A 27964-nucleotide genomic window follows, 5' to 3' on the forward strand; every position below is an offset into this window, starting at 1 on the left:
GAGTTTACAGAGATATGGTGAGGAGTAACCAAAATTAAGGATGCATGATAAACTCTTGAAGAAGCCTACTGTTTTGTAAGATAATTCTACATCTGGATCTGAAGGCATCAAAAGAGACACTGGCTTGAGATTATGACAGCCTGAAGCTAACACTTCCTCCAATAAGGCCACACCTCTTCCACATCTTCTAATCCCTCTCAAGTAGCACCACTCACAGATGACCACAAAATTAAAGCTTACTTGGGCTATTCCTATTCAAACCACAACATTGGGGTAACTAATCACTTTCTGATTAGATCTAATGCCTGTTCCATAGATGGGAACTCATGCCTGGTACTGTAAACCTGTTTTAAAGATTACGGCTAGAGAGGTCATGGGCTCTAGGAGGGAATTCACTGTTATCTTACTAGATGAACACATTGCCAGTCTGCTTTTTAAACATTATGTTTAAGTGCTACTCTTAACCTTGAGCAGACAATCTTCTGTAGTGCACAGCAGTTAATGTAAAGACTCATAATGGGGTATCTACCTCAGTACCCCTTTCTCAAGGCTTAAGGACACCAAGGAAGGAATATAAGTCAGAATGGGGAGGAGAGCTGTGAAATGTCTCCTGGGCATGACAGGACTGCCAACTAAAGAACTCACTGCAATTATGGCTAATCGTACAAGATCAAGCCAACAAGACCAGTTCCTATTCCAGCAGGCAGGACTAATTGGACTCAGTGGTTTACAGGGAGAGAACAAACAAACAAAGAAAGAAACATGAAAATATGAAGGAGATGTGTTAGGGCATGTCCTGGAGGAGTAAGAAGGGGTAGTTTGCCATCCTTATATGAAATTGTCAACTGAAAGAAAAAAACTTCACCCTGCCCTGAGGACACGGGAGCAGGAGAGCAGGCCCTGCCCTGAGGACAAGGGAGTGGGCCCTGATCCAGGGCTCTGAGTGGACCTCACCTCCACATCTACCCCATATATGACCTGCTGGAACACAAGAAGGGGCCAGACCTGCAGATTCCAAGATTAAGAATCTCCTTGACACACGCAACAATGGAATAGCCAACAGCAATCCCAGTGAGGATCCAGTAACAATAGTGTAGGCCTCCAACCAGACCCATGACTCGTAGCAATGAACATTTGTAAGTAAGCATATGTGGACAAAAGGCTATACTGCAGGATACACTACAGCTTCTGTGACAAGATTTTTTGTCTGTTTTATTTTACTGGGGGGAGGAGAGGGATTTTGGTGCATGACATGTAATCATAGACATTCAATAGAAGTAAAAGAAAAGAAAAGAAAAGATCTTCAATAAACACCCCATTGCCTGCATAGGCAATGGAGAGAGGAGAGCTGAGCAGAGAGAAACAGTGTGGCATGTGCACTGTAGAGACAGACAGAACTGGTGACAAGACAGTGATGATGGGTGTGAGAGAGACCTGAGGTAGATGGTAGATCATGTCATTGCCCAGTGGGGTTGACAGGATAGTGTGAAGCAGTCTGGAGCTTAAGCAGACTCATACTTAGCCTCCAAACAAGTTGCCTGGCTGCAGGATCACCCTAGCTCTAGGCAACGATGGAGGCCCGAGATGAGGAATGGCCCATTTTCTAGATTAGACTTCCTCAAAGGACCACCATATCCCATGATGCTGCTGAGGGGCCATGTGTGGATCAGTGGCCCTGATGCAGCCAGGGTCCGGATTGATGTCCAAGGATTGTGCTGTAACCTAATGATACAGCCTGTGCCATGGACTGAATCCATGTTGATGTCCAAGGGTCATGCTGCCCCCAGGGACCATTCTAATGTGAGTGGCCTGTGCTGCCACTTGAGATCACAGTGGTGTCTGGGTCTGTTGTGCCAACAAGGGCCATGTCTAGGCACGAGGTCCTGCTACAGCGGGGATCTGTGTTGATGTCCATGGCCCATGTTACTATCAAAGGCCAGGCTGAGGGCCTTAGCCTTCACTGTTGCCTGAAGTTACGTTGATATTCATGGTCTGTGTCATCATACTGATCTGTGCTGAGTGGCCTGTGCTGCTGCAGAGGGCCATGTTTGGGTCCATCATCTTACAGTGGCTAGGTCTATGTGATGTTCATGGACTGTGCGTAAGGCCACAGAGATGTCCACAGTCTGTGCTGCAGCCTGAATGCATATTGATGTCAATGATTCCAGCTGCACTGGAGGGACTTGTCTGGGTCTGTGGCCCTAACTGCAATTGGGAGCCTTGTTCATGGTCTATGCTGACACCAGAAACCACGTGGAAGCCTATGATCCATGCTCCTGCAGACCATAAAGAGCAAATAAGCTGCTTTGGCAATAATAATGATGACTATAGATGTATAGTTGATAAAGAAGAACATGGAGGGTTTCTGTGACAACCTCTCTCCCTCCCTCCCAAAAAGTAACAGCCTAAACAGGAAGCCATCGAAGAGAACTCATAAAAACTGCAATAGGATGCTAAAGTGTTGCTATCCATAATTGGGGGCTTCTAGCAGGGGGTGCTGGAGGGAAAAAAACTCAGTTATACTTAAGGGGCAGGCCACTTAAGAGTTTGACCATGCTCCAGGTGAGTGTACAGATAACACCAACTGGACTTTTTTTTTGCTGGGGGGGGGGGGGGGTGATGGACAGGAAAGTGAATGTGATAGGGGTGTATGATGTGAAATCAATAAAAGTATTATGTTGGGGGAGGAGTAAAGAACTTCAAAACACAAAATAAATCAGGCATTGTGATGCCATCTTTTAATTCCAGCTCTCAAGAGGCAATGGCAGTGGATCTGAGTTTGAGGCTGGCCTGGTCTACATAGCAAGTTCCAGGGTAGACAGGGCTGCATTCAGAGACCTGTCTCAAGAACAAACAAACAAAAAACTCAAAATAAGTAAAATATAATCAACCTTTAATAAACAATCCATATTTAAATACCTACTTTTGATTCTATCCCTCTCTACTCTAACTGAAAAGGCATTACTGCTCAGAAGTAGCCATTCTCCTTCTATGTCTAAATGCAGAGAATATATAATATGTACTTTGCATCTTAGGCAGAGAAATGTAATCATCAGCTACGCTCATGCTACTCAGTATGGAGGGCCAGTAGTATCAGCAAATCTACTATCAGCATCACGAGGAGCCTGTTTAAATACTGAATTTCAGGACCCATTTAAAGCCTCTGGAATTCAACTGCATTTTAGTAAGATTACCAATTACTATGTATGCACGTGAAAATAAATCTGGGCAGTACTAATCAATAGAACTACCACCTTCCCACCCCAAAAGACCTCAGCCATGATCAACAGCTCCTAATAGCTGTATCAACTCAGAGCTTGGAGAGCTATATGTGGCACAAATTTAGCCCCATCCCCAGAACTTTCACTTTCATTCATTCATTAACCCACGGTTTCTTCCACATAAAAGGCTTTTACAACCCACTAAAAAATTCTTTAACTAGATTTAAAAAATGAAGGCCAGGCATGGTTATGCACACCCTCAATCTCAGCACTCTTTTCCAGTTGCTTCCTGATCTGGTCTTGGGAAATATACCCATCCTGCTACAATTTTCATCTCATACTAGGGAAGACTGAGAAATAAAGAGGTAGCACAGGCCACCACATAAAGTATCAGAAGGCCTGATGAGCAAAAATTAATTTTAATAAACACAAGATCAATTAAGCCTCTCAAAGTTATATTTTAAGCCACACAGACATTTGGATCATTTAATCAGAGGATATTCAGATATTCTTTATAGTTTGTTGACAAGAACCACCTAAATACTGAAAAAGACACTGAACACTGGTGCCCAAGAGACCTAAGTGATTTTTATTCCAGTAAAATGGCTCAGAAGTTACAATCCTCTACTCTTGTAGAGGACTTGGAGTCAGTTCTCAGCTCCCACAGTGGTTCACAACCATCTATAATTCCAATTTCAGGGGATCAGATGCCGCTTTTTTTTTTTGGTTTGGTTTTTCGAGACACGGTCTCTCTGTCTGTTAGCCTTGGCTGTCCTGAACTCGCTTTGTAGACCAGGCTGACCTTGAACTCACAGCAATCTGCCTGCCTCTGCCTCCCAAGCTCTGGGATTAAAGGCGTGCGCCACCACACCCAGCCAGATGCCACTTCTGATCTCAGACATTGCATGCATATGGTAGGCAAGTGCATGTATATTCTCTCTCTCTCTCTTTCCCCCCTCTTCCCCCCCCCTCTCTCTTTCACGCGCACACACACACACACTTCTTGAAAAATGTTAACTTTTCTATAGTTTTCTGCCCAAATTCCAGAACAACTGAACAAATTCTGGAAATAAACTGGCTCAAAGTTGGCTAGTCTTGCTATGGTTTCAATGTGTCCCCAGAAATTCATGTGTTAAAAATGTAATCCCCAAATTCTTATCTTAAAGGTGCTTAGAGCTAGAAGATGTCAACAGGCTCCCTAGGTGGACTCCTAAGAGGAGTACTCTGGAGCTAATGTATGCTTGGCATCCTCTGCTATCACAGCATAGTATGACACCAGATGTTAGGACCTACCTCAGAGTTCTCTTCATCAGAACTGTAAGCCAAATAAACGTTTTTAAAAAGATCAAATGTGTGTTGAGGGTGCATGTGTACATGCATACATGTGGCCATAGGACAAGATTTGGGGGATTGATTCTCTTGTTCCACCATGTGGACCTTAAGGATCAAACTCAGATCAGTACTTGGCACCAAGCATTTTCACCTGATGAGCCATTTCAACAGCCCAACTTCTTTTGTGTGTGGGGGTGGGGGTGGGTTTCAAGACAGGGTTTCTCTGTGTAGCCTTGGCTGTCCCAGACTCACTCTGTAGACCAGGCTGGCCTTGATCTCACAGTGATTCTCCTGCCTCTGCCTCCCAAGTGCTGGGATTTAAAGGCGTGCGCCACCACGTCTGGCTTCCAACTTTTATTCTTTAAAAATGGTTTTCACCTTTATTATTTTTTGTGTATGGATAGTTTGCTACACACATGCTTGTCATCACATGCTTTGCCATGCCTGCAGAAGCCAAACGAATGTGTCAGATCCTCTGGGACTAAAGTTATAGATGATTGCAAGCTGGGAATTGAACTTGGGTCCTCTCAAAGAACATCCAGCGTTCTTAATTGCTAAGCTATCTCTACAACCTCAATTTCTATTCTTGATAATAAAAGTTACTCAGCCTCAGATCATTAAGTTACAGCAACAAAAGCCCTACAAAACCTTTTCTAAAATAGAAGAGTCTTTCACTAGGTGCAAACCACAGACCGGCAACCGGCAAGTTCCAGGGCTCCTAGTGTTACAGTAACAGTCCTGATCTTTTCCAGCCACAGCAGAAAGGCCCTATCTCTCATAGTTCCTCTGCTAAAGAGAACACAGCACCAAACTGCTCAGAGTCCTCCACAAGTAACATTCTTAGGTATCTGTCAAGCAAGAGAAAAGAGAACAATGCTTTACTTAGGCCCTTCCTTTTGACATCATTAAGGCTGTTTAAGGAAAGAAAGGGAGAGGTGAATACTAAAACAAATGGAAGAGAAGCCAGGCTAAAAACAAATGATGCACCCAGATTATAGAACAGCATCCACACCACAGTTACAGGAATTCTGTATGTTGATGAACAATGATGGTAAGGGAATATGGAAACTAATGTGTGTGCGTAGCAGGGTGTTAAATGGATCATTGTATTTTTCAGTATTACAAATATTGTAAGAAGGAAGAAAAAAAAAATCTGTTCTCCCTTGTTCTTTTCTAACCACTATAGCAACCATACTTGAACTTTTTTTTTTTTTTTTTAATGAAGCCTACTCCGTTCACAAATTTCAGTGCTCAGAATACCAAAGATAGGACACTGAGTCACTTTTCTTTATTACGGTCTTTCAAACAAATGATTTCACAATGAATTGAGACTGTTGTAATTAATGATTTGTGGTGATCTTTAAAATTCTTTTTTTTTTTTTTTAATCCTTAAATTTCTTGCAAGTCAATGCCCCTATTATATACCACAGAATTAAAAAAAAAAAAAATCTAGTGCCAGGAATGGGTCACCTCCTTAGAAGTTGTTAGCCAATGAGGTCCTATAGATGCTCAAATATTACATACAGGTAATTGCTAATGCTCTTGATTACCCTTTACTGATCTTTTCCACCCACAGCCGAAAGGCCCTATCTCTTATAGCTCCCAAACACCACATACTTGAGTCACATAACACAGAGGAACCAAGCACTTACCTGAAAGCTTCATCCCTCCTGGCTAGCTTTCATAGAGCTGGAAGGTGCTATGCATGTTACCAGAGTTAAAAAGTAATCACCAAACTTCCCCAGCTGTGACTCATGTGAACTTCAACAAGACATGCTTACTAGTTACCAGTGTCACAAATGTCATGGAAGTAACCAAGCCCATACCTAACACTGTTACAGGGGCCAAGAACCTGTGGTTAGACAGGTCACAGACCATAGGGGAGAAACTACTACTATCATTCTGCTAAATGGACTCTAATGACTTGTCATTATAACCATCGATTACTGCATCTGTCAATCTTCATCAAAGAAGCTTCTTTGTGCAATATATATGATGATTAATACAGAGACCTTCAACTGATCATTGTATAGAGAAAAGAAATTGAAGAATGTTCAACCCTACACAAGACATCTCTATCACAGTCCTTCCTCTCCCAAGGCTCAAAGATCCTTGTAAAGAGAGATGGAGAGTTTTTAAGAGCCAGAGGTAGTAAATAAATTATAACTGTTTTCTGGACACAGCAGGATAGTTTGCTCTAAGAATTCCCAGCAGTTGAGATAGCATGCACAACACCTACACAAGCTAGGCCAGACAAAATTCCTATATGGACAGGTGAGCTGGACTCATGTATGGACCCACCTCTAGCAGAGTAGCTATTGGCAATTGATAGCTGCTAGGAGATGGGGAGTTAGTTCTCTTTAAAGGTGCAGCCTTTGGTAGGATAAACACCCTTCCAGGAAAGTCCACACATACAGGAGCATATGGGCAGCAAAAATAGTGCTTGATGGGCTTTAAAGAGGGCATTTACGTAGGATAAGGAAGGAGAATGAATCTGGGAGGAGTCCAGGATTATGACCAAAATACATTGTATAAAAGTTCTCAAAGAACTAATAAAAATCATTTTTAAAGTTTTGTAAGCCAACAGAATTGTATTTCTAAGAACTTTTTTGGCTCCTTTGAGACTGGGTCTAGCTGTATCAACCTAAGATGGCCCAAGGCTCAAAAAGTTCCAGGGATATGGATGTATGTCACAAGGATGGGCCTAAAACGTGCATTTATAACAAACTCTCAGGTAATGTTAGTGCTTCTGTTCTGCTAACTGCAACTTGAGTGGTGAAAGTTCTTTCTTTCTTTCCTTTCTTGAGACAGAGTTTCTCTGAGTAGCCTTGGTTGTCCTGGACCAGGATGTCTTCCAAGTCACAGAGACCTGCCTGCCTCTGTCTCCCTGAGTGCTGGGATTAAAGGCATGTGCCACCACATCTGGCTGGTAATGAAGGGTGTGTGTGTGTGTTTAGGTTTTTTGATACAGGGTTTCTCTGTGTAGCCCTGGCTGTCCTACAACTCTCTTTGTAGACCAGGCTGGCCTTGAACTCACAGAGATCCACCTGCTTTTGCCTCCCAAGTGCTGGGATTTAAGTCATGTGCCATCCTGCCCGGCTGTAATGAAGGTCTTACAGTAACTTCACTCTAAATTTGTTTACAGATCTGGTGAGGTGGCTCAGTGGGGTAAACTGGATTTGCTTTCAACTTCTATGCCAGATTCTTCTTACTCCCCAGTAACTCACCCTATCTTTACTTTAGTACTACTTTCTTCATGGTAGTCAAGCTCCTAAACAATACCTTCAGGGGTTCACGAAGATCAAAATCAATCTTCAGGCTCTGGCTTACTTTTTAACCTTCTCTCACACTACTCATCAAATGTAAAAGGCTAATGTGAGTTAACCACAACTCCCAATACTCTCGAGAAGGATTTATTGCTAAGCTGAGTGCTAGTAGGTAGAAGAGTTCAAAAGACAGAAAATGTATGATAGCCAGAATAGTCAAAGTGCTACCTTAAACCTTAAGCTATACACTAGTCTATGTCATTAGGGATCAGGTATAACAAGAAAAGTAAGCTTCCTTTTTATTTCATATCATAAAAATATTATTATTGAATTACTTTAATCAACTGCTCCTAAGAATCTTCAATAAATTCTGTTATTTCAAATTAGTTTCTATTAACAGTCCTTAATGTAAGAATTAGCATGTTTACATTTTGTATTTTTATCCCATTTTAGTAAAGCTCAAAGAGAAGTGAACTATATATTATATTGCCTAGGACAAAATATACATATGTGTTCATGCCACAACACATGTGTGAAAGTATGAGGACAACTTAAAGTGTTGGCCCTCACCTTCTGCTTTATTTGAGATAGGATCTCTCTTGCTCACTGGTCATATGCTAGACTAGCTGTTCTGCATGTTTCTGCTGACTCAAAGATCTTTGCCTCCTATCTCCTAGTAAGATTGATTTTTACATGGGTCTGTGGATTTGAATGAACTAAGTTTGTCAGACTTGTATTGCACAACAAGCATGTTATCCAGTGAGCCATCTCTCCAGGCTTTGATCTTCTTATTTTTAATCCACAATTCACCAACCTTTACCCTTATGCCAACAAATTCCACCTTCTTGATGATATGAGCTAAACTTTTTTTTTAGTTAACACCTACACCAAATGGCCAATATATTGATACCTAAAATTCAATTCCATTATGTCAGGGGTCACATCCTTGCAGCCTTCACTAATGCAGAAATCCTTATAAAAATTTTAGACATACTTACAGAATACGGAATCATAGTCTTATTATCCACATTGAATTTCCTTTTGTAAATATTCCTTAAAAGGCTTAACTTGTAGAAACAGAGGGCTGTATTCATTCTTTACAATGTCTCCAAGTATGATGTGTAAAATTACTTTGGGATTCCCAACTAGCTCATCATCACTGCCCTTCTTGTGGATAACAAATTCATAGACCTTTGTGGTTTTCATCTTAACATGGTTTTATTCAGCAGTTCTAATCTTAGGGCAGAGAAAACATTTTGTCTCTCCATAATTCTGAATCCCTCCCAACTCAGGCACCTTACTGGGTATGCCACATATCAGGTAATCACCTCATCTGAGTATCCATAACCGTCTCAGGTCTCACCTGAACTTAAGGTACCAGCAAGTTTTCCCTAATCATCAAACACTCACCTGAAACAAGTTTAATTTAAAATCTCTACACCAACATAGCCTTGGGACTGGCTGCAGAGAGGAGAGAGTTGCCAATCAGTGCCAAGATCTACTGCAGAGGAGAGATACATCAGGCAGCATCAGTGTTTTAAAAGGGCCATAGAAGAACTCTGAAGGCTATGTAAAGCTAGGCACTCAGATAAAGTATGTAGGAAAATCAGTGAGGAGAGCTTTTTATGCATACTTAGGGTAGTGAAGTTGATATTACTCAAGTCATCATTCTCTGGAGCATCTAAGTCTTATCTACAGAATTCAACAACAACCAAAACCAAAACCCTTCCCAGGTAGAATGTCCAAGGTTTACATAAAAGAAAGTACTTTCCTGTTGGGTTCTTTAGTACTTGACACCCTAGCCTTGAAGGGCACAGTGGGTTATCTGCGGCAATCTGTATGGACTACATAAATAGTACATCTCCAAACTGCTTACAGCAGAATTCTGAATGAACAGAGTGCAATGATATTTATACTCTACAGCTCTATTAGGACATGGACTTTAAACTAGCGTATGAAGCATTTCTATCCAACAGTATCACTTCACTTATTGTCAAAGCAAGCATGCTTACATAGCAGGAACATAAATCACTTAAAAATGGATAACTAAGTATGAATAAATTAATAAAATATATTTTAAAAATACCTTAAAATGGATAATAAAATAAATGAACATAAAGTTAAATTGTTTTCTTTCAGAGCAAATTCATGAAGTGCTACTGCCAGATGCTAGAGGACATGATGGCATGCCTGGAAGGGAAGCTGGATTAGCTGGATCCCAAGGCAAGGTGGAGGCCAAGAATGAAATACACGTGCCCTATGAGTGCAGTCATCATATGCCTATGTCACCGCTAACAAAGCACATGGAAGCTTGCGGACTGAATAAACTGGGATATGCTAAAAAGGAGATGAATGTATATATAATCCTATTTTTTTCGTAGGAGAAGAAAACGGTTACTTTGGATAAGAATTCACAGTACCAGGCAATTTAAAAAGCTAGAACTGAAGTTGGGAAAGAGTCATTGTTATAGTCAAATAATCAGAGACTGTATTCTTCAATGCCCATTGAAGTTCCTCTGAATCACAAATTGTCTGTTTGTGATTTCACCTCTTGCCCTTTATGATTTTGTCATTGATGAGACAAAGAAAACGCGAGACAAAGACAAAGAAAATGACGGTGGTCTGTATGTAGACTTGGCAGCTAAAGTAAATCAAGATAATAGCCAAGAAATTCCAAAAGCTTACATGAAAACCTTGCAGAAGTGAAGTATAATTAAAGACACTAGCCAAATAAAGTTAAGAATGTTCATATAACCAAAACCTCATATGCTGAGGTAATTCGGGATGTGATAAAAATGCACATGGAAGAAGAACTCAATAACCACTGGCAAGAAGAATGGGAAAAGCAGAGGGTGGTGCTAAAAAGAATGAAGAAAGGTCGTCAATGGTAGATTCATGACTGTCTACTGGGAGTTATTTGGCTAGCTGGATGTTGACAGCTTATGACAAAGGAAGGTTATGAGTAGGATCCCACACAAATGAAAATGAAATATGCATAAAAATCTGAAGTCAAGAAAGAGAATGATGGAGAAAGACATCATAGACATAAAAGAAAGCAAAGATTATAAACAGAATGTTTGTGAATGCATAAAGTATGCGTATCGTATAGCCAGCATGACGATGTTTTAATGTTAATCTTTTCATAGGATGCAGTAGCTATTGTGATTATGTAATGCTCATTATTTTAATATATAATTATGCTTTAAAACTATTTTCTCTAAGAAAATATAAGAGTTATAAAGTATTTTTGGAACCTATGATATTAAAAAAGACAGTAAGACCCTGGCCCTTAAAAGGATTCCAGGGAGACAGTAACTTTGGATATAACTGCAGCTAAGAATTGTGAAAACTGATTTTACCATAACAAGAAATATACTGGCAAGAAGACACACATAGCCAGAATAATGTCAAAAATATGTACACCATGAGATTGAAAGAAGTGGAAAATTTGCAGTTGTGACTTATTTTGGAGTTAGTAATAAGAAAAGGCAACTTACTAAGGGCACTTTGACACAAGTGGAAAAAGAGAGCATGTAGTTAAAATGAAAATGAGCAAGTGTTTTAGACAAAGAGCAAAGTTGAAAGATTCTGAAGCTGAGCTTCAACAGTGCAATGATCAAATGAAAACTAATTTGAAAGCACAAAAAAAAAAAAAAAAACCCCAATTAGATGAAAAACATCAGTTTCAGGATGAGAAAGCAACGCTGAGGCCTGATGACATACTTAGAGCAAGAAAATGAACAAGAGTATCTTTTAAAAAGCTGGTGCTATGTGTTAGTTGCCAATATCAAAGTTCAGCATCAGAGTTTGTTGAGTCTTATCAAATTGTACTGTCTTTATTCCTAATAATGAATTTTAAAAAACATGTCAAAACCACTTTGTTGTTGTTCTTGATGGCAATTAAGGTGCTTGGAAATATCCAGAGTGTCATGTACTTAGAAAGTTAACTGCTCGAAATACCTTTCTACATTCTCTTGCTTTTTAAAAAATTAAACATAATGTCTTCAGTTTAATTCATGAGAACATTTCATTGTTGTATAAGCATGTTCTGGTGGTTTGGTTGTTTACAGAATAGTCTAAAATAAAAGGACTCTGAACTTTTTTTCATTTAAGATAAATTTCCATATACATAACGAACTATAGCTCTTCTGTATGATTATAACGAAAGTTCCTTCAATGAAGCATATAAATAATTTAGTCTATAAAACTTAACTTATTTTTTGACATTTCCATTGTTTAAAAAAATGAAAGCCCAAGTTTACGTGGTACCTAGAACTTTTCTGTTGCAGTATTTTGATTTTTTAAGATCCTTTATGTATTATTCTCATTTATTTCCCTCTTTAACTAGAATCCCAGAATTGATTCACATTTATATCAACTTTTAACTTAGGCATCTTTCATATATTTGACCTTAGTAAAATATAATGTAGAGCCAAAAAGAAAGAGAAATAAAAACCATTATTCTACATTTAGCAATACTCATTTATTGTGATATACATTTTCCCTGTTTGTAGCATAAGAAAAATCACATAAACAATGTTTTTATATCACCTTTACATACTGGAAGAGTCTATATTGTCAAAAGGTTATTTCCCACCTACCTAGTGGTCAGTATAATCACAATGTCTGCCTGCCTGCCTGTAAGCACCGTAAAAGACTTTTTACAAAGTGGAGTGGGAAAATGGGAATATAAATCAATTTAGATGACCTGCTCCATACAACATGCAAAAAACATGGTCGCAAACACCTAAGGGTGAAACTAAAGTGTAACTGTGAACATGGTAGGGGATGAGAGGCAGGCTTTGGGGATGGAAAGCCTTTACCTCCACTACCAAGCCCCACCCTACGATGCTGGGGATTGAGCCCAGCATTCACACCTGTTAGGCAAGTGTTTTACCACTGAACTCTATGCCCAGTCCAAAGATGTCTTAGGTAAGGCACAGAATGCAATGATCACTGGGGAAATTTTGGTAAATTAATGTTTTCAATATTAAACATTTCTGATCACAACAATATTAAGAAAAAAACTAGGCAAGCCATAAAATTAAAAAACAAACCTTCAACTTCATCTAACAAATAGCTAATGTAGGGAGTATAGAAGGAATCTCAGAGGGAAACAATTCCTAATTATTAAAAAGGCACCAGATCTGAAGAACTCTCTAAAAGGATTATAAACAGCCAATAAGAACTTAAAAGAAACATTGTGGAGGAATGTTTTGTGTGTAGCAGCTGTCAATATAAAGAGCCAATTGGCCAATCATGGACAGAAGGTCAGGAAGTGGAAGGCAGGACTTCCTGGTAGGGAGAAAGGAACTCTGGAAAGGGAAAAGAGAAGTATCTTTTTGTCAGGAGACATAGGGGAAGACAGCTGTGTTCATGGACGCTGAGCATGTGGCTATAGGGACAGACTGATGGGAGTAGAAGCCATCCCAGGAGTGGGAGTAGAAGCCATCCCAGGAGTCATCAGCTTGGCAAATGATTGGTTTTTATGTGCGTTTCAAGGGTACTAGGATTAGAATAGCTCAGAATCTGCCCAGCATTGTGCTTACAGCTTAAAAATAAAACATAGTATTTCTATGTCAGTCATTGGGGAACTACCTGGTTAAAGAAAACTACTGTCTTAATAATTTACTATATCAATCAATTTAGAAAGAATAATTCATCATTCTACAACATGGCATCATTAGAAATCAAAGAAACGAAGTTACACAGTAGAGCATGAGGACACACCTACTACACTACTCAGATGAAAAGATCTCATTTTGTCAGCAGTTAGTTGTTATCTACCAAAATTCCCCCTCATTGTCAGACAATGAATGGTACAACCACTTAAGAAAAAGGTTGCAGCTTCTTATATGACTAAACTCACAACCCAGAAATTCTACTCTTAAGAAATTCGACTAAGAGGAATAAAAAATTATTCCTCTAAATAACAACTGCCAAAACCTGGATAAAGTCCAAGTGAAGATAAACAAAAATATAGTATTTTGATATAATGCGAATATTATTACTAATAAAGGTATACAATACTGACATAAAAAACATGCAGAGCCAAGCTTGATGGCATATGCCTGTTAATCCCAGCACTCTGGGAGGCAGAAGCAGGTGGATCTTTGTGAGCTCAAGGCCACAAAGTGAGTCGAGGACAGCCAAGGCTACACAAAGAAACCCTGTCTTGAAAAAAACAAAAACAATGGCCGGGCGTGGTGGCGCACGCCTTTAATCCCAGCACTCGGGAGGCAGAGGCAGGCGAATCGCTGTGAGTTCGAGGCCAGCCTGGTCTACAAAGTGAGTCCAGGATGGGCAAGGCTACACAGAGAAACCCTGTCTCGAAAAACCAAAAAAAGAAAAAGAAAAAGAAAAAAACAAAAACAAAATGCAGAAACCATGAATGCTGAACAGTAATTAATGGTGCATACTGAATATTGAGGGGTGAGCTATATTCCTATCTATAGCTTACTTTGGACTAAACCATAAAAATAAGACATTCATAAGTGGTATATATAAATAGCTGTGTGATAAAGTGAATATAACAAAAAATGTCTATCAAATTTCAGTGCTAGATATTTTAGACACCTGCTTATTTTATAATTCAACTTTCTTGCTGTGATTGAAATATTCAGAATAAAATGTTAAGAAACTAAATGGCTGAACTGATTGGTTTAACAGTAAGAACTGACTTTGTTTTTTGAGACAGGGTTCTCAGTGTAGCCTTGGCTGTCCTGGATTCACTTTGTAGACCAGGCTGGCCTTGAACTCACAGAGATCCGCCTGCCTCTACCTCCTGAGTGCTGGCTGGGATTAAAGGTGTGTACCACAATGGTCAGCTAAGAACTGACTTTATTAAATAAGTCTCTGTAGTAGATGTTTTCTGTATAGTATATTACAAACTATAGGCTGAAGGTTTTGATAAAAACCTACTTAATACAAATGATAAAAGTCATTTTAAAATTTATAATGGTTAAGGTGTATTTTCAAACAGACAGTATTTTAATTTTCTCCAATTCTTTAGTGGTATCTAGTAAAACATGGTATATCTTCTAAGTGAGAAGTGAAGCAGATAGTCATCTGAAATTTCAAAACAGCATTTTGGTATACTTTCAAGAAAATAACATCAGAAGATGGAAAGCTCTCCCATGTTCACAGATCAGTAGGATTAATATAGTGAAAATGGTCATTCTAACAAAAGCAATACACAAATTCAACCCTATGCCCCATCAGCATCTCAAAAAAATTCTTCCCCAATCTTGAAAGGATGATGTTATATAATATTCTCCTCCAAGACTGAAACGTTCCACCCCATAGGGGAGCTCTTTAAGCAAGAAGGAAACAACTTCAGGAAGTCCTTGAAACTGGCAAGATTCACTAGGTCCCTCCCTGCCAGAGTAAGGGTCCCTCTCAGAAGAGCAGAACCAAGCTGCAAAGACCAGACCAACTGCTTGGAAGAGGTTTTAACCAACTGATCCACTTGGAAGGAACACACACTAACCTGTTAAGCTACCTGTGGGCTATGCAGTGTGCTCCAGCTTTCGTGAGCTGCCACAAAGGCTGGAGGTGGCTTTTGTAATGCACCATCTTTGGGTCATTTCTGCTTCTGTAAGTAACCTCTCACCCATATTCCTGTAAGTAACCTCAATAAAACTCATTGTTAACCAAGTTGGGCTTTGTTGTTATTGGTACTTTGGTCTGTCATGGGATTCTTATCTGTGTATTGTATCTTCCCAGGAAAGTTTTGTAACAACAGACAATTTTCAGCTTCATATGGAAACACACACGCACGCACACATATTGAATAAAAGCATGTTGCATGTTTAATAAATGGTGCTGGTCAAATTGTATGGCTGCATATAGGGTGCTGGCCAGACTGGAAGGATACATGTAGATAAAATATGATCCTACCTATCACTCTGCACAAAACACAACTCCAAGTAGATCACGGACTTCAACACAATGCCAGATACCCAGAATCTGACAGAAAATAAAGTGGAGAATAGGCTTAAACTCATTGGCAAGAGAAAAGACTTTCTGGACAGGACACCAATAGCACAGGCACTAAGACCAACAATTAATAAATGGGAGCTCATGAAACTGAAAAGCTTTTGTATGGTAAAGGACATCATCACTTGGACAAACAGACAATTACACATCTTATAAAATGGTTAGTATCTAAAACTTAAAGAACTAAAAATATAATTAGACATTAAGAAAACAACCCAATTGAATGAGTGTACAGAACTTAGTAGAGTTTTCAAAAGATGAAACACAAATGTTCGAGAAACAGAAGTGTTCAACATCCTTAGTCATCAGGGAAATGTGAATTAAAACTACTCTGAGATTTCATTTTATACCATTCAGAATGGCCAAAATCAATAAGATAATGACAGCTCATGCTAGTAAGAACATGGAAAGTGTGAACATATATTTATTGTTGGTAGTAGTGAGAACATGTATGACCACTATGGAAATCTGTGTGACACTTCCTTGGGAAGCTGGGACTAAGATCTACCCTCAAAATCCAGCTACACCACGCTCTTAGGTATATCCCAAAAAGACTCGACACCCACTCACTCCACAGGTACTTGTTCATCCATGTTCAGTGCTGCTCTATAAAATCTATGAAATGGGAAATGTCCTAATGTCTTATTATGAGAATGGATAATTAAAATACGGTACATATACACAATGAAGTAATACTCAGCTGTAAAAAAAATATGACACCTGAGGGTGGGAGGCAGTGGTGCCCTCTTCCCTTCAGAGGGGAGGAAAGTTAGATAGCTACCCAAGAAAACACTGGGATACTGAAGGATACTGACATCAAGAGACTTCTATATACCAATCTTTTATGTGTATTTTCAATTTTCCTAAGCATTTTTATTCCATTCTTCTTCCTAGACAACTTCTCAATATTGGAAGTTCACTTAACCTAGCTGTGCACTTACTCTGCTTTTATGACTGCTGTCAACCTGTTTTTTGTTTTGTTTTGTTTTGTTTTTTAAATGCTGTGTCTACTTTCTTATGTCTTGTTTTTTTCTTATCATTTTTGTTCTATATGGAGCACCACTAATAGAGCTGGTGCTGGAAACATTTTTATTTGCAGTTATTTTATCTACGTTTACTACAGTTCCTTGTTTATGTCTCTTAAGACCAATCCTCAAAGCATAGCTGAGGGTTTTCAGTAGAAATGGAGTTACATCCATATGGGAGAACAGTCTTCAGATCACTACAGTTTCTAGTTTTATAGGAGAATGACTTGGAACATATCCTATTCCACTGGATTGGGAAAGACCAAGGCGTGGCCCATCTCTGTATGCTCAGAGCAACCTTTGGCTACGTGGCTGGCCTGGCTATCTCAGCACTCTGGATATACTGGAATAGAAAGCAATTTACATACAAGAACAATTAAGAAGAGAAAAGGGAGAAGTTATTTCTTTGTGCAGATTTCATAAGGGCTGTGCAGAAATGTATTCGGTCAAGCCAAGCAGTCCATTTACTGCACTGTTGTTCTCTTAATGTTGTTTCAACATGATGTGACTGTAGCTTTTTAACTATGAAACCCCTGAGAGATTGTACTTTCTAGTTGAAATAAAGTATTTATAATAGAAAAAAAGAAATATGAAACGAAGTTTGCAGGTAAATGGATGGAACTAGAGAAGATCATATTGAGAGAGGTAACTCTGACCTCAAAAGACTGATACTATGTTTGGTTATTAGCTTTTGAGCTTTGATATGTGTGCTGCAATATGAATAATCAGAGGTTAGTTACCTCTAGCAAGGGAGTTGGGGGAGCAGAGAGGATTTTTCAAGGAAAGGGAAACAGAATATACTATTATGGAAAAAGAAAAGGGGGAAATTAGATCGAGAGAATTAAATATGGAGGGGAATAAAGAGAATCGTATAGGAGGGAATATGGGGAGAGACAACTGACACTAAAGGCCACTTGAAAAATATGGAAACCTACTACTGTAAAGTTTCCTTAAAACATATGCATATATGAAAGGAGTCTAAATGGAGTTATCAAATAATAGGGGAGACAATGCCCCAAGCAGACATCGTATGCCACCAAGTAAAACCTCCAGTTACATCTTGTTGAGTTTGTTGGCCAAAGGGGCGTCATGGAAAGCCCCAAGCACCCAAGGCTTATTGCCAAGCACATTGGTTAGTCTCTACAACCAGATATGGCCCTATTGATGAGATAAACATTTACTTATGGAACATGGAGAAGTCCAGCTGGTGCCTAAGTAGACGCTTATGTTTATGTACATGTGGGGTGAATGTGTGGAAGGCAGAGGTATCTTTTAAAATTAATTTATCCCCTTGTACCTAGTACAAGGCATACCCCTACTGCACTTCACTGTTTTTGTTTTGTTTTAGTTTGGTTTGTTTTGTTTTTTGGAGACAAGGTTTTCCTATGTAGCCTCAACTTTGCTGGAACTCAGGTTTGTCAACCAGGCTGGCCGCGACTTCATAGAGATTTGCCTGCCACTGCCTCCCAAATTCTTGAACTAATAAAGGTGTGAAGCATCACTTCCCACCCATGCACCTCATGAGGATGGTGGGGATTGAACACAGGTCCTCATGCTTATGAGCACTTTTCCTACAAAGCTATCCCTCAAGTCCTCCACACATACATGCGCATGCATCCACATGTACACATAGTAGAAGAAGAGTCATTTTCCAACAGTTCATGATGCCAGATAATATGAATATAAACCCATTCCTTAGACAATAAGACAAGTCTACAGAGATAAAAAAAAATTAAACTCACTATGGTAGTTTGAATGAAAATGGCCCCCATATTTGATAGGATTAGGACATGTAGTCTTGTTCAAGTAGGTGTGGCCTGTTGGAGGAAGTGTGATACTGGAGGCAGGCTTTGAGATTTGAGACTCAAGGCAGGCTAGTGTCACTATCTCTTCATGCTGCCTGCCAACACAGATGTACAACTCTAAGCGACTTTTCCAACACCATGTCTGCCTAAGTGTTGCTGTTTCCTACCATGATGATAATGGACTAAATCTCTGAACTGTAAGCCAGACTCAATTAAATACTTTTTTTTTTGTAAGAGTTACTGTGGTCATGATATTTTTTCACAGTAATAGAAACTCTAAGACATTCACCTTGGGAAAGAAGCAGAGGAAAATCAACCTTCATGAAACTGGAGTCTTAAGATTCCACATCCCTGGCTTTTCAATCATTCCTTTCTATTTTGTGAACTATGTACTGGGAACCTTCCAGCATAATATTTTTCTAAAGTTAGTTCTCATTAATTTAGTCATTTTCAAATAAGAGTATATTCTGTGTAATTCAAGCCCTTTCATAAGAATTGAGCAGGCAAGCAAATAATACACCCAGAGAAAAAGCACCAGGGATCAAAGCCTTCCCAGTTCTAGTGCCAGCCAATAGAGCCACAAAGAAAAGTAGAAGAACTGAAAGACCTCCTGACCAAATGGCCTCTGCACTGGAGAACAAACAAGGCCCAGAGTAAACCTGTTAACACAATTTTTGTGAAATGAGTTAAAAAGAAGAGGCAAATCCTAATTTTGTAAACAAGGATACTACCCCCAGTATCACACTTCCTCCAACAGGGCCACACGTACTCAAACAAGGCCACATGTCCTAATCCTTTCAAATAATGCCTATGGGGGCCATTTTCATTCAAACTACCATAGTGAGATTAATTTTTTTCTCTGTAGACTTGTCTATTGTCAAAGGGATGGGTTTATATGCATACAATCTGGCATCATGAATTGTTGGAAAATGACTCTTTTTCCACAATGTGTGTGAACTAAAAATCCACTGAGAATAAAAATGGGTAGAAAGAAATTGAGTGGTATGCCAGGGATTTAAGTACTAAATCCTTATTTCAAGATGCCCCAAGTGTAGTAAGTATTCCAAGAACTGGGAGATCAGTAGCCATGGGAAATGTGCCCCGAACATGATTACAATCTCCAGCACTGTACTGAAGTTTAAAACACACTAAACTTGGCAGATGTCCTGTTTTTGTTGTTGTTGTTGTTGTTTTGGTTTTTTGTCAACCTGACAGCTCAACTCAAATGAGAAGATGCCTCCATAAGACTGCCTGTAAGCGAGTCTGTAATGCATTTTCTTAATTACTAGCTGAGATGGGGAGCTCAGTTTGTTGTAGGTGTTGTTGTCCCTGGGCAGGTGGTCCTGGGGTATAGAACAAAGAATGGAAGTGGCTTTCCATGGCCTCTGCTTCAGTTCCTGCCTCCAGGCTCCTACCATGAGAATGAGAATTCCCTCAGTGATGGAGTGAGACTTGAGAGTTGAAAACTGAAATAAAATAATCCTTTCCCTCCCCAAGTTGCATTATGTCTAGTGTTTTATCACATCTCTGACTAAAACAACAGGTATGTGACTAAGAGAAGAGAAACATTCCCAACCTTTTGCTTAAAGATGTCACTCTCCTAGTGGGGACATCCTTTTCCAGATGTTCCCAGATGTTGTTCGCTCCATTGGGGCCAACATGTTGCTTTCTGATATATCAGATGCTCAATCTTTTATTTTTATTTTGCCTCCCCGCAACATTCTAGGACACTTATGGGCTCTGATGACTACCTAACAAGTCAAGGAAAAAGTTCCCAAAATATGTTTTGTGGAAACACTAAACATTTGATCTGAGAATAAAGAGAGGGAACATACTACCATGCCAGGTTTTTGGTTAAACAAACAGTAACTGGATTTGATTCTGCACTCTTTTGTTTTTTTTTTTGTTTTGTTTTGTTTTGGTTTGGTTTGGTTTTTTGGTTTTGTTTTTTGTTTTTTGTTTTTTGTTTTTTTTTTTGGTTTTTCGAGACAGGGTTTCTCTGTGTAGCCTTGGCCATCCTGGACTCACTTTGTAGACCAGGCTGGCCTCAAACTCACAGTGATCCACCTGCCTCTGCCTCCCGAGTGCTGGGATTAAAGGCGTGCGCCACCATGCCCGGCTTGATTCTGCACTCTTAATCATTATAGGATCCATGTCTTTTCAATAGTACTCCTTCCCATCCCAGAAGCAAAAGTTTTTCCTCTCATTAAAATCCTATTTTTGTATTCTTCAGAATTGTTTCTCCATAGATGGCTTATTTATTTAATTTACATATCTATTTCATAAGGTGTTACCATGGAGCACAGGATAATTTTTCATTTAAATTCTATTATTAGGATGAAGAAACAATTCTTGTTTTAAAATTATTTTGTAATTTGTTCTGAATATTTGCTTTTATATCTGCCTTCCTATTAGTTATAATAATTTCTTTTTTGAGTGAGTCTGGAACTCACTCACTATATGTAGGTCAGGTTGGCCTCAAACTCACAGAGATCTGCCTGTATCTGCTGGTATAAAAGCTGTGTCCCACTATACCCAACCTTGTAATAATTTCTGACTGATCTTCTGAATTCTTTAGAAATTAAGTGATAGCTTCTCAAAAGTGTATTAAATCGCACAACAACAAATTAAAAACAAAAAACTTTAAATACCACACCTAGTACCAATTCCTGAAGCTTTCACCTTCATCTCTGCATGGCCTCCTTGCCTGTAACTGCACTCATTTATTTTTCAGTCAAAAGAGGTAAAATATCTACATTTGAAAAATGGAACACAAGTAATTCTGACAGTGACTGAGACATGATCGAATTTTCTTAGTGGCACAACTCTGACAGTCCAGCAGGTGGGGATAGTGCCACACAAACTAAGGCTTTTAGAGATGGAATAAAACAAACTTTTTAAGCTTAAGAAAAATACACAACTTATAAACCCATGGAGAAGGAAGATATCACGCCCATTTTATAAATACTGTTTCAAAAGAAGTAAAACAATTTCACCAAGGTCATATAGGTCCCGCTGCAAAACAGTGTTCCTTGTCCTGATGTTCTTTAAAGGTTATTTAATTTTCTTAAGTCATAAAATAGGAGACTTCATAATCTGCGATGCTTCTCTCATCATCACTCTCGCTTGTCTGAATGAACAGTTTAATGCATATTCCTTTTAGGCTATTTTCTATGTGCCTTTTTTGTTGCTGTGGTTGGTTGTTTTTTGAAACAAGGTTTCTCTGTGTAGCCTTTGATGTCCTGGACTGCATTGTGACCACGCTGGCCTCACATCAATCCTCCTGCCTCTGCCTCCCTGAGTGCTGAGATTACAGGTGTGCCACCTTGCTTGGCTCTACATATCTTTTCTAACACTGGTAAAGTTCCATGAACATGATAAGCTTAAAAAAAAAAAAAAGATTCCTATTGACTGGCATTAGGAAAGCAATTAACTAAGGAAAAACAGCTACAAGTCTTGATTTCATGGAGTTACAAGTTTTGTGATAAAGACAACCCAATTATTCACACAAATGGAATAAGTGTTAGGAGCAGACATGGACGTAAAGAAGGAACACATGGAGAGGTCCTGGAGTAGGAACTGTCCGTGGAGTGGAGTGGGTTTCAATTCTCTAGGTACGCATGTTTTTTTTACCATTATTTTGTGAGTGTAACGTAGCCTTGTCTTTCATCATGAAATGGTTAAAGTATTTTTTTCCCCAATAGAATGAAACAGCCAGGAGCTCTGCCCTGTTTTCTCTAATCACGAATTCTAATCTCACATTGTTCCCTTTATGGCAAGTTAGTATTTATTGTCCTCTGTAAAGAATGAACACCACATTCAAACAGATCATCCCAAAACAACTCAATTACATTTACTATGCACTAGGTAACATTAAAGACTGCAGAACTATCATTTGTAGAGGTTCTTAGTATACTGGCTGTTAAACAGTTATTATTTCTCTGGGGTTCAGTCAGAACAAAGTTACTTCAGTTACATTTTGTTCAGAGTACAAAATGCAGTTGGGGGGGAGCTCAATCTACATAAAAGCGACTCTTACAATTTATATGTTTGAACTTTTGTGTTCATTAGGAAAGAAACTAAAGACACTGGTTCAATGGGGAGTTACACTTGTGAGCACACCTTTATACTTAGGGACAGAATTATACAAGTGTGAATTCACAATTATTATTCCTAGCCAGAATTTATTTTATTTTATTTTTATTTTTTATTTTTTTCCCTAGCCAGAATTTATGCTTTTAAAAGCCCAACTTGTCAGTACAAGATGTATGGTTATGTAAGTTGAATGTGTAACATTTCCCAGAGTATTTTATTTCTTGGGAACTAGACAGTAATGAATTAAAATCTGCCTATCATCAATTTCATTTCATCAACAAAGGAGGCCATCACAACTCTTTAAAGCATTTTTCATATTGTCTTATAGCCTTCCTATACCAAAAGAAAAGATTGAAAGGGTTAATAGCGCTAAGAAAAAAAAAGTTGTTCCACTTATTAAAGAAATGGCAATCAAAATGAGAATGTTACTTTATCAAGTTGTAAAAATTATAGTTACAACACTCAGTGGTGATGAGTCATTTGAAAATTGTCTTCAGGACACACATGGTGAGGCAATGCTATCAAATTGTGGAAGGGGGAAAAAGGAAGCACTCCATAAATGTGAGAGCTTTGAAAACTTTTAAAGTGCTTAACCTTAATCTAGTAGTTGCAGTACAATAGTCTCCTGCAGGGTTCAGGGTAGAATCAGCTCTAACTCCCGATTCACCCAAGCAAAAAGCAATCAAATGCTGAGAATGATTTGCTGTGAGGACAACGATGGTGTATGTCTGTGGTCTCAAAACGTTGACGGCTATGGAGAGGATCCTAAGTTGTAGACCAACTTGGACTAACGGTGAATTACAGGCCAATCTAGTTATATAATGAGATCCTGTCTCAAAACAAGTCTTTATGTGTGACTGGATTGTCATCCTGGTACTCATGTGATGGGGGAGAAGAGGGAGGGAAGGGAGAGGGAGGGAAGGGAGAGGGAGGGAAGGGAGAAGGAAGGAAGGGAGAGGGAGGGGAGAGAGATGTGAGAGAGAGAGAGACAGAGACACAGAGAAAGAGAGAGAGGAAGAGAAGAGGACAGGAGCAGAGGGGAGGGTGGGGGAAGGAAGGGGAGGGAGAGGGGGAGGGAGAGAGAGATTGTGCCTAAACTCCCCCCCCCCATCCTGACACATACAAATGGTATAATCACTGAACCTCTGTCCCAGTCATTTCCTACCTGGCCCCACTGTTTATAGTTTTCAAAATATTCATGTCTTGTTTGTGCTACCCTCTACCATCCTTCTGTACCCATACCCACACTGTTCATAGCTTTTCTACAAGAGAGCATATGCTGTGTTATCTGCCACATCTGTAGCACCCAGGAACAATTTGATTTTTACCTGTCAACTAAAGAATTGTCTCTTCAGCCAGGCATGGTGACGCACACTTTTAATCCCAGCACTCAAAGAAGCAGAGGCAGGTAGATCTCTGAGTTCAAGGCCAGCCTGGCCTACAAAGCGAGTCCAGGACAGCCAAGGCTACAGAGAAACCCTGTCTTGAAGAAGCAAAATCCGTTCAAGGATAAGACCATGTGAACGAAAACAAGTAATTGCAATGGATCAAGACACATCCAACACATTAAATCCACAAGGCCATGATGATAATGAAAAAACTTACTGGTCAACTTTGGACAATCAGTTCAGTGTTATATAACAAAGTTTGTTACATGACTAATCACCCATTTGGTAATCTTCCCTAAGTGTTTTGGTTTTTTTAGGTTAACCAAGCAATGAAAGCTTATTTTTACTAAAGTATATCAGTTAGTAAACGAATCTGTTGATCCCTAATATATGCTGGCACAAGTATTAAAATACAGATGGTGGTGGTGCACGCTTTTAATCCCAGTACTCAGGAGGCAGAGGCAGGTGGATCTCTGAGTTAAGAGGCCAGCCTGGTCTATAGAGAGTGTTCCAGGACAGCCAGGGCTACAAATAGAAACCCTGTCTTGAAAACAAAACAAACAAACAAAAAAGTCAAACCTAAGTTTGCTTAAGTCTCTAAAAATAATCATCAGCTAATTAAAGATACTGGGGGGCATTAAATATTGACAGTCAAAATTTTATAATGTGGGCAATTCTATAAAATAAGCAGTTGTAAGAAGAATGTTAATTCAGAACATGGCTGTTCTGGCAAGAGATCACATCCAAAGATCTAGGTCTATGCGGTCCAGCTGGAATACAAACACACCTTTAATCCAGGAAACAAGAGGCAAACAGATCTGAGTTCAAGGCCAGCCTGGTATAGAGCAAGTATCTGGTAAAGAAAAGCTTAGATCCAGGTGTGGTGCTGTATGTCCTTAATGCCGAAGTAAAATCAGTTTGTTGAAGGAAACACCCATGTTTGAAAGTGATGTCTAATTGAGTGGCAGAAAAGGTGATGAATCAGAGAAAATTTGACAGAATAGGACACACCCAACTCTTATAAGAAAAGAATGTAAAGGGAAGCTACTTAAGAGGCAGTTTTACCAGGACAGTAATAGATGAGCTGCAGATAGAAAACTCAGGTGAAGACAGAACAAGCCAGAAAATGAGAAGCAGCAAAAAGATTAGAGCAGATTGCTGAGTTAGTGTGAGACCAGGCAGAGCAATTCTGAGCAGAAAGAGAAGCCAGATTAAATAAGTCAGCAGGGAGAAGAGTTTGATCCAGAACAGCTGAGATGAACCAGCCAGCCCAGAGCTCAGAAAGAACAAGTAAGGGTGAGCTTATTAAGCATTATGTCTCAGAGGCTAAAAACATTCTAGGTCTAGGTTAGATTGTACAGAGGCTAGAAGCTTCCAGGACTAGGCCTAGGATTCCAGACAGTGACAGTTATCCTCCAAGACAACAACTGAAACAGGCAAATAAAGATACTTTTACAATAAGCAATATGGACTCTCAATAAATTAATTCAAGAGGAAAATAGAGGAAGCAAATGGAGAGTAAAAGCAACTGAAAATTTCCAACAATCATGTGCATGTTTATCTACCTTAGAAGAATTGGTTTGATCAATACTAGCATGAATGTAACAGAGCTTAAAACTTACTTATACTCCCAACATCACAATATTCTGACTTAATTTATATCAATTAAACCTTTTGAGGTGTCTCCACAGTATCACAAACAGGTACCACTGCTCTTGGCTTAGGTTTCTCAACCTCCTAAAAAACAAATTCTAGCAGTATGCTTTTTAGCAAGGTCATAGCTTAAAAATATAAGACCACTGGCAAACACACACACACACACACACACACACACACACACACACACACACACACAAACCAGCATGGAGGGCAGAGAGTGGGCACAAAGTCCCACCCCTAGCTGAGAAGCTATTGGTTAATGTTGCTCTCTTGAGAGGAAAGCAGATGTCTTTAACGGTATGATAAATCTGGTATACTGATCACACTCCAGTGCAGGCCCCATGTCTAGTTGTCCAACACAAACTGGGCTCTACTGCAGGGTGAGGAGAAGGGAATATGAAGTTAGGTGGGTAGGAGAATGGGGGAGAATCTAGGAGGAGTTGGGAGAGGAGAATGAATATGATAAAAAAAATAAGCTACATAAAATTCTCAAAGAATTAATAAAAGCATATAAAATTTTCTGTACTTCAAAGGAGCCCTATCAGGAAAGCCAGAAATGGCACACAGAATGAAGAAACTTATATGTCTGGTAAGGGTTTAGTGTTTCAACTTATGCAAAGAACACTTATATAAAAACAAAGCAACAAATTTCAAATTATCAGTTTGATTAAGCTAAAATTTGTAAATGAGCTAAATGGTAATTATTAGAGGGTAGGAAGTAACTGATGGAGAAATGGAAAGAAGACAGTGAAAGATTACAAAGTCTCAATGAGATAAAAGGAGGTTTTCGTTAGAAATGTATACACAGCATGATTAAATACTAACATTACATTTTTAAAATTTCAGGATAAATTTCACTTGTTCTTACCAAAAATTAACATTTGAATAGACAGCAATAAACTAGATATTTTTATATTTTATTGCAAATCATAATATTTTGTCCATAAACATATGCAACTGTAATTCAACTTCAACAATTTGGGGTGTCCAGTTATAGCTGAGGGGTAGAGAATATGTTTAGTGTAATAAGCTCTAGGTTGAATCTGCAGCATCGAAGTAAAATAAAAGAGACAAAGGATGAAAAGTCACTTGTCCAAAGAAAAACTCATTATTAAAGCCACAACAAAGGTCTAAGGATGTGGTATAGTCGTAGAGTGCTTACCTTGCATGTACAAGGCCCTGGATTTGGTCTTAGCCTCCCACCACCACCCTCCCTCCTCACTTCTCCTTGGACTGCATTTAACTAATAAAAAGGTAAACAACAAGTACTAACAATAACAAGGGGTGGGCCTTACCCACTTCCAGTAGAAATGTAAAATGACAAAAGTATTTTAGCATAAAAATATTTTTAAAGATTTATTTTTATTTATTACACAGTGTTCTGCCTGCATATATGCTTGCTTGCCAGAAGAGGGCACCAGATCTTATTATAGATGGTCATGAGCCACCATGTGGTTGTTGGGATTTGAACTCAGGACCTCTGGGAGAGCAGCCACTGCTCTCAACCTCTCAGCTATCTCCCCAGCCTCCACACAAATATATATTTTAACATGAGGAAAAAAATGTTCAATATCTTCAGCCTTCAAGAAAATGCAAATCCAACTATAATAAAATTCTACCTTACCCCAGGCAGAAAAGCTAACCACATACATACATACATACATACATACATACATACTTACTTACTTGTGAGTATATGGGGAAAGAGAATCCTTAAAACACTGCTGGTAAGAATGTAAATTAATGCAGTCACTATGAATGTCCCTCAAAAAATTAAAAATGACAGTTCTGGGGCTTAGGAGATGACAACAGTTTAGAACACTGACTGCTCTTCCAGAGGATCCAGATTCAATCCCAGCACCCATACCCATATCATGGTTCCCAACAATATGTAACTCCATTTCCAGGGGGATCAAGTGCCCTCTTCTGACCTCTGCAGGCTCTAGGTACACAAGTGGTGAGCAGATATACATGCAAGCTGTTTTAGTTGGGGTTTCTATTGTAAAGAGGTACCATGACCATGGCAACTCTTTTAAGCAGAACATTTCACTGGGGCTAGCCTACAGGTTCAGAGGTTTCATTCACTATTTTCATGGTGGGAAGCATGGCAATGCACAGGCAGACACGGTGCTGAAGAAGGAGCCGAGAGTTTTACATCTGGATTGGCATGCAGCA

At 39.2% G+C, this 27964-nt stretch overlaps 1 protein-coding gene and 1 pseudogene across 9 annotated transcripts in view; one reads left to right on the forward strand and one right to left on the reverse strand.

Moving 5' to 3' along the window:
- Cpeb1 (cytoplasmic polyadenylation element binding protein 1) overlaps positions 1–27964 on the reverse strand; it is an 87506-nt gene that overhangs the window by 29843 nt on the left and 29699 nt on the right. The window lies entirely within an intron of this gene.
- LOC127192340 (phosphatidylinositol-glycan biosynthesis class F protein-like) lies at positions 1585–17194 on the forward strand (annotated as a pseudogene).

Source organism: Acomys russatus, chromosome 7, assembly GCF_903995435.1.
Source record: "Acomys russatus chromosome 7, mAcoRus1.1, whole genome shotgun sequence".
Lineage (NCBI taxonomy): Eukaryota > Metazoa > Chordata > Mammalia > Rodentia > Muridae > Acomys > Acomys russatus.